Source organism: Phascolarctos cinereus, unplaced genomic scaffold (genome assembly GCF_003287225.1).
Source record: "Phascolarctos cinereus isolate Bilbo 61053 unplaced genomic scaffold, phaCin_HiC Scaffold_8;HRSCAF=390, whole genome shotgun sequence".
NCBI lineage: Eukaryota > Metazoa > Chordata > Mammalia > Diprotodontia > Phascolarctidae > Phascolarctos > Phascolarctos cinereus.
In genome coordinates, this window is record NW_027556291.1 from 13,680,866 (window position 1) to 13,692,132 (window position 11,267).

Below are 11,267 nucleotides of genomic sequence, written 5' to 3' on the forward strand. Positions count from 1 at the left end.
CTCAGACACTTGTCACTTACTAGCTGTGTGACCCTGAGCAAGTCACTTAACCCCATTGCCTAGCCAAAAGAAAAAAATATTAAGCACCTGCTATCTGCCAGGCAATGTGCTATGCCCTGGGGATACAAAAAGAGGTAAGACATTCCTTGTCCTGAAGGAGCTTACAATCTAATGGGGGAGAAAAATGTAAACAAATATATACAAAACAAGCTATATGCAGGGTAAATAGGGTGTGACCATCTTTGTGTGTGGCTGAGGTAGGTTATGAAAGATATTTAATATTTCTACCTTTTGTTAGGAATTTTTATGCCCTCACACATGGTCACTTTTTGTAAATGTGCTGTGCAAACCTGAGAAATATCTATATTCATTACGATTTCTATTTATTAACCACCAAAAGTCTATCATATCTAATCTAATATTCTGTGAAGATGTTTTACAGATTTCATTATTGTTAGATTTCTATTTGCCTGAAAGAAGTATTTTGAAGTCCCTAATAATCATTATTCTAATGTCAATATCTCCCTAGTTAGATTTTCTTTTAAGCATTTATAGTCTGCATATATATTGTAAACTGTTCAGAGCATGTGGAGTTATTTAATATTGCTCACGTAAGATGATCTGACCATATTTGAAGAGGGAGAGCTCATCAGTGGATAGCCTTCATGCTTAATTGGAATCCTTAGGATGTTAGAAGAAACAGGGGGTTTCCCAGCATGCTGGATAGACCCTTGTGGCCCATATATGGGAGAACATTGATAAGAATCCCACAGAAGAACAGGCAAGGAATGGGTTATGATCTGCATCACTAGAGAGAATGTATACATTGATGAAGTCACAGAGCCATTTGCATAAAATACTTGTGCACACATAAAATTAATCCAGCTAGTATTAGAATAGATACAGACTAGAATAAATATTTCCATTAATTATCTATAATAAACATCTGACATGCAAAGTCTCTGAGGAATTGATACAAATCCAAAAGATCTTCCAACAGATAAATGTCCAAAGTAGTAGTTTTCAAAAAAGGAAATGCATACTATTTAAAACCCTTTAAAAGATGTTAAAAATAACTAGTAAGCAGAGGAACATAAGTTTTTCTATTTCTGATTGTTTTGGTTGGAATATTTATTAACGGTAACAGGGATTTTAATTAAAAGTGAAATTACTCCAGATATACAAGCCATGTGATTGAGACAGATCTAGCATAGTAATGTCATTTTTTAATATGCTTAAATATCGATGTAAACAGGTTCAGTTGGCCTGATTGGGCCATTGTATGGCTCATGCACATAGTGGCCGGTCCTGTTTCCATTCAATCATGTGATAGCTTTGGTGTGTACTCCTAGCCATGTGTGAGTCAGGGCTAAAGGGTTCAGACTTGGAGATGACGAGTACGGTGTCTGGCCCATAAGAGGCACTTAATAAATGTTTATTGATTCGCTGACAGACTATATTGGCTGGGTAGCTGGGAAACGTGATGACTCAGTGTATTTACAAAAGTGAATGATCACCTTTGCCACCTCTCTCTTCCTTTCTGGATGTAAATAGTGCCATGCCTGTATTTAATCTACTACCCGAGAGGGCAGCTTGCTCTAGCCCCTCCCCCATCCCTTTTATTCCATCCTCCTTTCCTTTCCCTTTTCTACCCTCATGCCCCTTTAAGGCATCTAGAGCACATGCCCTGCCTAGGTGATATTGAGCCTGGGTTTGGGATGCCCTTTTTTGCGATTGTTCTTTCCTGATCTTAGGAGAATGAGTCCCCATCCCCGATGAAGATGTGTAGGTGTGGAGGGACATTGTAAGTACAAGAAAAAAGTGAAAGTTTCTGCCCTTAAGGAGCTCCCATTCCACTGTGGGGAGAGGAGGTGGGATACAACATGTGAATAAATAAAGGATTAGAATATAATTTGAGAAAGAGGAAAAGAACACTAACAACTCGGATGGGATCGAGAATAGCTTCCCTTAGGAAATGGCCCCTGAACTGACCTCAACAGGCTAAAATGTTGGTCCGAATCCAATAAAGATGAAATTGTCTGGGGAAAACTGTGAAGGCTTAAACCTGAGTTCAGAAGAAAATCCACTTTACAAGTACAAGGTAGCTCCTTCAGGGAAGGGACTGGTTTTTTTTTTTTTTATTCCTGACATCTAGCACAGTGCCTTGAACATGATAAGCAATTAAAAAGTGCTTGTTGGATTGAATTAAAATGTAGCTTTTCTGAAAAAGATCTAGGCATTTTGGTGGACATTGTCCTCGGTGGCAGTCAACAGTGAGGATGAGCATGTAAGTAAACAAATGGAATATTTGGTTGTATTAAAAGAGCCACAGTGTCTCCTTAACTCACTGCTAAATCTGCCTTTCCAGCAACTATGAGTATTTCCATATGATAGAGTCCTCATAAAGTTAGCATTCTGTTGTGTGTGTGTGTGTGGGGGGGGTTTCCCATTATAGGGATTTTTAAAATGGCAAAACCTTTTTCATATTTTAAAAAAACACATTTTTTAAACAAGACAGAACCTAGCAAAGATTATTTTTTTTTATTAACATAGAGAAGCTATTTTCTCACAGTAAGCAAAAGACAAGCACAATTAGTGGGATAGTAAGTGAAGATATTGTCATATAATGGGAAAATATGCTAGGTTTAGAATTACAGGATATACATTTTCGTCCTCGGGTACTTATTAGCAATGTTATCTTGGACTTGTCACTTAACCCCTCTGAACCTGTTTCCTTGTTTATAAAATGAGTAGATCTGCAGTAAAGTGTTTTCTGATTCTAAGTCTGTATTCCTATGAAGAGAGCATTATGGGATTGTCACAAGAAGATGGGCTGGGGTTAGGTACTTCCATACATATGGGCTTTTAATGTGCTTAGCATATTATTTTTGACAAGTTTCAATTGAGCATGTTAATTCCCCTAAATTCTACTAAAAGATGACTTTGGCTACAAGCAATGGCTTCCTGTAGCACTTTTGTTCTTGAGAGCTGTTAAAGATTTCTGCAAAAGATGTGCTTTCTGAGACAGAATCATTTACTTGATGGCACTAATGTACAGGTAGTGTTCTCTTAATGGCTAGTAATAGGATGAATAAGGATTAGAAATATGTTCAGTGAGTGGGTCTGAGAATCCAAATGCTAAAATCTCACCATCATCTTAACATTAACTTTGAAAACAAAGTTTTATGCAGCACTACAGTGCCTCCCTCCATTCCCAACTGGCTTTTGACCTTATAGAAAAAAAATGAATGAAATAGCATACTTATAGTTTTATTGTGATGTTGATTTTTGTTTTCATTTTGCCTAATTTTGACATGCAAGCTTAAGCATGATAGTCCACCCCACCCCAATTAGACATGGAAGGCCCAGATACGTTCTTTCTTATGAGGCAGTATGACACGATAGAGGGCCAAACTTCCTTATTCTGTATTACATACTTAATATATGACTAAGACTACATATTCCAAAGAATATTCAGTTGTCTGTACATAGATGAAGTACAAATGTGTATCCTATCTGTAAATTTGCCTCCTACGTTCAGGTCCAGATTAGTCCTCTCTGGCTAAACATGGTAAAAATGGAGGTCTTGATCTTTTTCCATGTCTCATCATCTTCCCAACATTCCAAGCAAGAAGCCTGACACTTTTCTGAAAATAAAAGATAGCAACAAAAGTTTAAAACTTGTTAATGAAAAATAAATACAGGAAGAGGAAGTTATATTTGGAAGTTTGTCTGGAAAAGACGTAGGGATTTTGACGGACTGCAAACTCCAGATGATTGTATCAGCAGTGTGCTCTCGTAGCCAGAAGACCTCAGTTCATCTCGAGTTGCCCTAAGAGAATCAGAACTTTTGGGAAAATGGAGGACCTAATGTTCTCTGCAGGCCACCCCACATCGAGTGCATTATTCTTGGTTCTGAGCACCACAGTTTATGAAGGACAAACTGGAGTGCGTCTCGGGATGGTGAAGGGCATATGACTATAATGAAAGGTGGATTATCATTTTCCTCGTGTTCCAAAATGTCACTAAGTACCAAAAAGTAGAATCTGACTTTATTTTGGTGGCAAAATTTATCGAAGTGCTCAATGTTCCGTTCGAGATGTTGGGGTTCGGGGGCTTGTTCTTTACGTTTACGTTCTTGTGGTCGTCATGTGTACTGTTCCCTGCTTCAGTTACTTTGTATCCGTTCATGGCTTTGCATTCTCTCGTGAATTCTTCATGTTTGTCATTCCTCGCGGCATTGTAATATTCCAACACAATCCTGTACCATTAACTTATTTTACCGTTTCCCATTTGATGAGCATCTTATTTGTTTCCAGCTCTTTTTTACTATAAAGAGTCCTACTCTACATATATTGTTGTACATGGGGCTTTTCTTTCTATCTTTGACTTCCTTAGGGTATGCAATGGAATTTGTGGGTCGAAAGGTCCTTAGTCCTCATACTCTCATGAGTCTGTGATCTCATTCATTCAGGAATGATGCTAGATGGACTCTGCATTTTCACTGGCCTTTTCCCACATCTGGAACTCTCTCCCACCTCATCCCCCCCTTCCTGGATTCCTTGGCTTTTTTCCAGTTCAAGCTAAAATTCCACCTTCTTCAAGAAGCCTTTTTAGATCCCCCTCAATGCTAGTGCTTTTCCTCAAATGATTACCTCCAGTTTATCTAATGTCTGTCTTATTTGTATACAGTTATTTTCATGTTGTCTCGCACGTTAGACTGTGAGCTCCTTGAGAGCAAGGACTATTTTTCACTTTTTTTTGAATCACAGTGCTTTGTACATAGTAGGTGCTTCATAAATGTTTGCTGACTTGTGACTAGACAAAGCTTACATCTCCTAGACAGCCAGATCCAGCTATTTAGTTCTTCTGATTTCAGGATGATCCTGTCAGTTGTCATTTTCACCTTCCAGAAGTGTGCTATTTTCAGAATTATGTCCTGCTTGGCAGCTTGTGCACAGCCCTAGAACTCCTTAACTTTTGAACATGTGAGCTAGCTGCTAGCTCTGAAAATGTCTGTTTTTTAGTATTTGCTGTTCACTGACTTGTTGTCAGGGAAGGAAACAGAAAAACAGAAGAAGCAAAGAAGCCCCTTGTCAGGCTTGCCTAGACAAGAACTTATTTTCCCTGCTTTATAGCCGCCATTGCTTCTGGGGTGGAGGAACGAGTGAAGGAGAGAGAAATCTTCCTGCCTGTGCTGGAAGTTCAAGGTAAAGAAAGCACTGGATGTGATCCAAATAAGGCAAAGCCCTAAAAGTCCTTCAGTAGACTTTCCGGAACCCAGAATGAACTCCCTACTAGTCCCCAGATTGAATCATCCCTTCCATATACATGAAAAAGACAGGAATTCCACTGTACTCCTGAACTTTTGCACCTTTGCTCTGTAAGTTGTGCAACACACACACACACACACACACACACACACACACACATATACACATACGTATATGTACTTGCCAAACCTGACCTCTTCCTGATTCATGGTATAAACTACTTAGATCATATTTGGAGCCCAGGCTAATTATGTTTACAGTGGCTAAAATTAGGATCCAGATGAGACTCTGTTCGAAATAATTCTTATTTCTGTTGGCCTGAGTGGGGAGTGCAGTCGTTTCAGTCATATGTGCTTTGCTCTTTTGTTTCTTGATGGATGATTGTTTTCTGTCTATAGCATCTTAAGGAATTACTGCAGAAGGTAGTGTCTTCTGAGATCTTGCTGTGACCAAGGGTTTGCTTTGGATGGTGCTTTGTAAGTCCCAATCTTCTTTCTACAGGTTTGGGGTTTGCAGGAGAAAGGATTCAAAATAGGTCCTTGTATGAAAATGCAGCTACTCAATTCAGGAAACATTTCTTGGGGTCTGCAAGGAGCAGCTGGAGGCAGTTAACATCATTCGGGTTGCACAGAATAGCATTTCCCTGAAAACATCCTCTCATTTCTAAGTAATAAGAAAGATAGAAAGAATGCCCGATCTTGACTTAGAACATAACATGTATTTGGATAAACATGGTCTTTTGATGCTAGCTTTTTTCATGCTGTGTTCAGCAATGTTGTGGGATGCCTTCAATGAGGATGAAAAACGCTACTGAGGACAGGTACCTCACTGATGGTAAATTATTTAATTTGTAAAGGCTACAAATAAGACAAAAGTGGAGGGAGAATTGGTATACAACTTTTTTTGGGGGGGGCTAGGCAATTGGGGTTAAGTGACTTGCCTAGGGTCACACAGCTAGTGAGTGTTGTGTGTCTGAGGTCAGATTTGAACTCAGGGCCTCCTGACCCCAGGGCCGGTGCTCTATCCACTGTGCCACCTAGCTGCCCCCACAACTTTTTTTTTTAACAGGTGATTGTTCACCCAGGGCAGCCTCTGAAGCTGAGATGCAACAGAATATGGATCTCTTGCTTGTGCTAATTTTGCCTGACAACACCAAGAAAACAGAGATTCTCCACCAGCCAGCATCATGCTGTACATACATGGAACCATTGATTATAGCAGGTAGAGAAATTTTGAATGTTCCTTTATCTTGGCAGTATACTTTCCAGGGATGTACACGTAGATGATGAGGTCGATGTGCACGTTGCCAGAGCTGGCTCAGTATTTGGGAGGTTCTGAAGGAAAGTGTGGGAGAGAAGTGTTAGACTGCCTACTGTACTGAATATCTACAGAGTTGTTGGGCTGATCTCATTGTTGTATACTTGTGAAACCTAGAGAGTCTACCAGTGCAGTGCCAGGAAACTGAATCACTTCTGTTTGAATTGTCTTAAGGAAGATTCTGAAGATCACCTGACAAGATAAGGTACCAGGCACTGAAGTCCTCTCTTGAGCTGAACTGCCAAGCATTCAAACTCTGCTGCTACAGAGAGTAACAAGTTCAGTGGACTGGCCATGATGTTTGAATGAAAGACTATTTTATGGAGAACTCACATAAGGGAAGTGCTGACATGGAGATCAGAAGAAGCAATCCAGGGACCATCTAAAGGTCTCTCTGAAGAACTTTGTTATCAATTGTGAGACATGGGAGGCACTGGCATAGGACCACCCAGCATGGTGTGCCTGCATCAGAGAAACTGCTGTTCTCTATGAGCAAAACAGAATTTCAGTAGCTCAAAAGAAACATAAGATGTGTAAATTTAGAGACATCTCCATCGCAAATGTTCGCATGGGATATTTGTGCCTGAGCGGTGATAGAGCCTTCTGAGCTCATATTGGTCTGATCAGTCACAGTCGGACGAACTGTACATTGACCCCAACATAATGATGTCATTTGGGTCCTCTTCAGTTACAAAGCCAACCAACCAAGTTCTTTTGTTCATTAAAACAAATGTGAGCTGTGTAATTTCTACCTTTCCTTCAAAAGCCAGGTATGATATGTTCCATAGTCCTTTATACTTTCCCAATCATTTTGTCATCCATGGTTTTATTTGTGCCTCTCCCTGTAATGCAGTCAGGACAGATGGCATTCTTTCTGTTTGACCAATGAAGAAATTAAGGTTCAGAGGCATCAAGGTAGCTGCCCAAGGTCTCAGAGGTCACTAGTGTCAGCACCTGCACTGGAGAATTCCTGGCTCACCACTTCTTCCACAAGGCCTTTCTTGGTCCGTCACCATGTGAAGTAGTGTTGTGTGACTGTTTGCGTTTATCTGTTTTTTATATTAACCTGCAAAATTTTGCATTTACCTGCATCCTGTTATATGTCCCAGTACAGTGGAAGCTCCCTGAGAGAAGGGAAAGCTTTTTTCTTTTTTTTTTATATCCCTACCACAGTGCTTGACAACATAGTAGGTGTTTAATAAATGTTGTAGAATTGAACAGAATGGAGATTTGTTGATTCCAAACCAAGTACCTTTATATGACATTATCCCAAGATTCATCTGTAATTACCAGTTTCTAAACCTTAACAGGTTGTAAAGTAGACAACTCGTATAAAGATTTGACATGTGTTTCTGTGTTATCTGTCCCTTTAGTCCTGGACAAAAACATCAGGGATAATGAGAAGTGAAGAGTTCCCTTGTTACTACATATATCTCACCTCTGGCAGCATGTATACCATTTACTAATTGAATGTGGTGGGAGCTGGACCTACCTGTGCTGGATGATGATACTAAAGATTTGCTGTCTGATCTCCATATCCCTTGACTAGAGTCACTGTTGGGAAGAAAAATTATCATGGATGTCAGTTATACTGCCTATCATAGGGGTTAAACTAAACAGTTGAGACTTGTTAGTAGACTTGTTAGTAGCTGCCTTTCTTGTCCTGAGAGCTGATTTACTGAGTTGGTATCAATCTTTCCTTCATTTTGTTCATTCATGCAATAAACATTTGTTAAGTGCTCACTGTGTGCCAGGCAGTGTGCTAAATGCTGGGGATACAAAAAGAGGCAAAAGACAGTTTCTGCCCTCAAGGAGCTGATAATCATAAGTGAGGTGTTACTTCTCTCGTATACTGTTAATTGCATTTAGAAAAACCTTTCCTGTATTCCCCTTTTGCATTTCACTCTGTAGTAGCTTTGTGACTCTGAAGATGGTATCTCTGTTGCCTTCTCAACTTTCTTGGTTTCCATTTATGCCCTGGTCTCCCCAGAGATCATCATTATTGTTATTTTTTGGTTAGGCAATGGGCTTAAGTGACTTGCCCAGGGTCACACAGCTAATAAGTGTTATGTGTCTGAGGCTGGATTTGAACGCAGGTCCTCCTGAATCCAGGGCCAGTGCTCAGAGATCATTATTTTTATAATGACACGGAGAACCTCATAATGCAAAGTGGACACGACGTAGCTAGTCGACTGGACTCTCAAATGAGATTCTTGACAACAGGATTACTTGCTATCTGAAGGAGAGACTTTTTTTCAGCACAATTCTGAAGGATATGGCTATTGCTGATCACTTTGGATATAAAAATGAAAAACGATCACTCATGTTTATAAGGTGCTTTAAATTTTCCAAAACACTTTCCATGATTGCTTATGTGAACCTTACAGTCAGCATGTGAATTGAGAAGTGAATATGGCAAGTGTGATCACCCACATTTATGTGGGTGGCTGTTGGGGTCCAAAGTGGTTAAGTGACTTGCTCAGGGACAGAGGGTGAGTTTGAATTCAGATCTTCATGCCTATATGTTTGGTACTCTTTTTACTATGCCCTACTACCTCCCATAAGACATCCTATGTACACTTCAGATTTCAAATTATAAATGATTCTGTAATAACACTGCTACTAATTCTAAAATGTTTTTCTCCAACAAGAGATTCTTTATTGCTATGCTGAGATTTGGAAAAGGACCTTAAGAAATGCCATACAAGCCAATCACGTTCTCTTTCACCCCCCTTTTTTAGTGTACAACTTTAATAATTGGCCTTGAGTACTTTGTATTGATATGAATGACTTTAAAATGTTGTGAAATCAATAACCATAAAAAATCTAGTTCCTCGGAGCAAGTAGTTATATGGGAGGGGTGAGATTAATGATATTAACACCTGATGTATAGGCTCCCTATAAAGTTAGTGAGAAATCCCACTAATGAACCTTTCATACCACCCAATTTGGCTCTTGACTGTGTACCCCTTTGTAGTGTCCTCCAATTGCCTCGTGTGCTTACTCAAATCCTTCCAGCTAGTCTTGAAACTACTCAAGTACCAAGTCCAAGCTTTATGCAGGCATACCTCATTTTATTGCGCTTTGCGTCATTGCGCTTTGCTTTGTTGCGCTTCATAGATGTTGTGTTTTCAACAAATTGAAGGTTTGTGGCAGCCAAGCAAGTCTGTTGACCATTTTTCCAACAACATGCCTCTGTGTCATATTTTGGTCATTCTTACAATACTTCAAACTTTTTCATTACTATGGTGATCTGTGATCAGTGATTTTTAATGTTACTACTGTAATTGTTTTGAAGCACTGTGAACCACGGCCATATAAGATGGTGAACTTAATCAATAAATGTTGTACGTATTCTCACTGCTCCACCAACTTGCTGGTCCCCCATCTCTTGTCTTCTCCTTGGGCCATCCTGTTCCCTGAGACACAACAATATTGAATTTAGGCCAATTAATAACCCAACAATTGGCCTTTAAGTGTTCAAATGAAAGGAAAAGGCAAGCGATGGAGCAAATGTCATTGTTGTCTATTTTAAGAAATTGCCACAGCCACCCCAACCTTCAGCAACTGCCACCCTGATCAGTCAGCAGCCATCAACATCAAGGCAAGACTCTCTACCAGCAAAACGATTACAACTCACTGAAGGCTCAGATGATGGTTAGCATTTTTTTTTACCAATAAAGTATTTTTTAATTAGGTTGTACAGTTGGGTTTTTTTTTTGCAAGGCAATTGGGGTTAAGTGACTTGCCCAGAGTCACATAGTTAGTAAGTATCAGGTGTCTGAGGCTAGATTTGAACTCGGGTCCTCCTGACTCCAGAGGCAGTGCTCTATCCACTGAGCCACATAGCTGCCCCTTACAATGTGTTTTTTTTTTTTAGGCATAATACTATTGCACATTTAATAGACCACAATATAGTGGAAACATAATTTTTATATGTACTGGGAAATTAAAAAAATCATGTGACTCACTTTATTACAGGATTTGCTTCTTTACGATCATCTGGAACTGAACCTGCAATATCTGAGGTATGCCTGTACTTCTTTTGAAACTCCACAGTGGCTCACAGCTAGGTATACGTTAAGTGCTTAGTAAACTATAATATGGCAGTATACCAAGGATCGATACTGTGTGTGTATGTATATACACACACACCTATACGTGTAAATACTTATGTATTTGTTCATTTATTAATTTATATTTTCTTTCCCTGTGATTTTATCCGTGTGCGGAGCTCCTGGGGTGGAAACTTCTACTGATGGTCACCAACCTCTCTGTACTTAGAGAATTGATCATAGCTTTGAAAGGTTATGACCTTCCCATGGTCACATAATGACTCAGTAGTATGCATTGGAGAGAAAGGACATGAACTCAGGTCTTTGTGATTCCAGGTCTCTATCTGTCATGCTGTTTCTATATGTATGTTTGTGTGTATGTATACATGCATGTGTGTAAGTACACAGAAGATATATACACATGTAAGTGTATGTATGTATGTGTATATAATTTATTGATCCTTTCCTAGTCATTGTATAGTGTCAAAAATGGCAAGTACTCTCTGTGCAGTGCTTATAAACAATGAAGTTTCTTTGCATCAGTTCATACAGATCTTCCCAGGTTACTCTGACACTACTCCTTTCATTGTTTTCTTACTGCACAATACTATTACATTACATT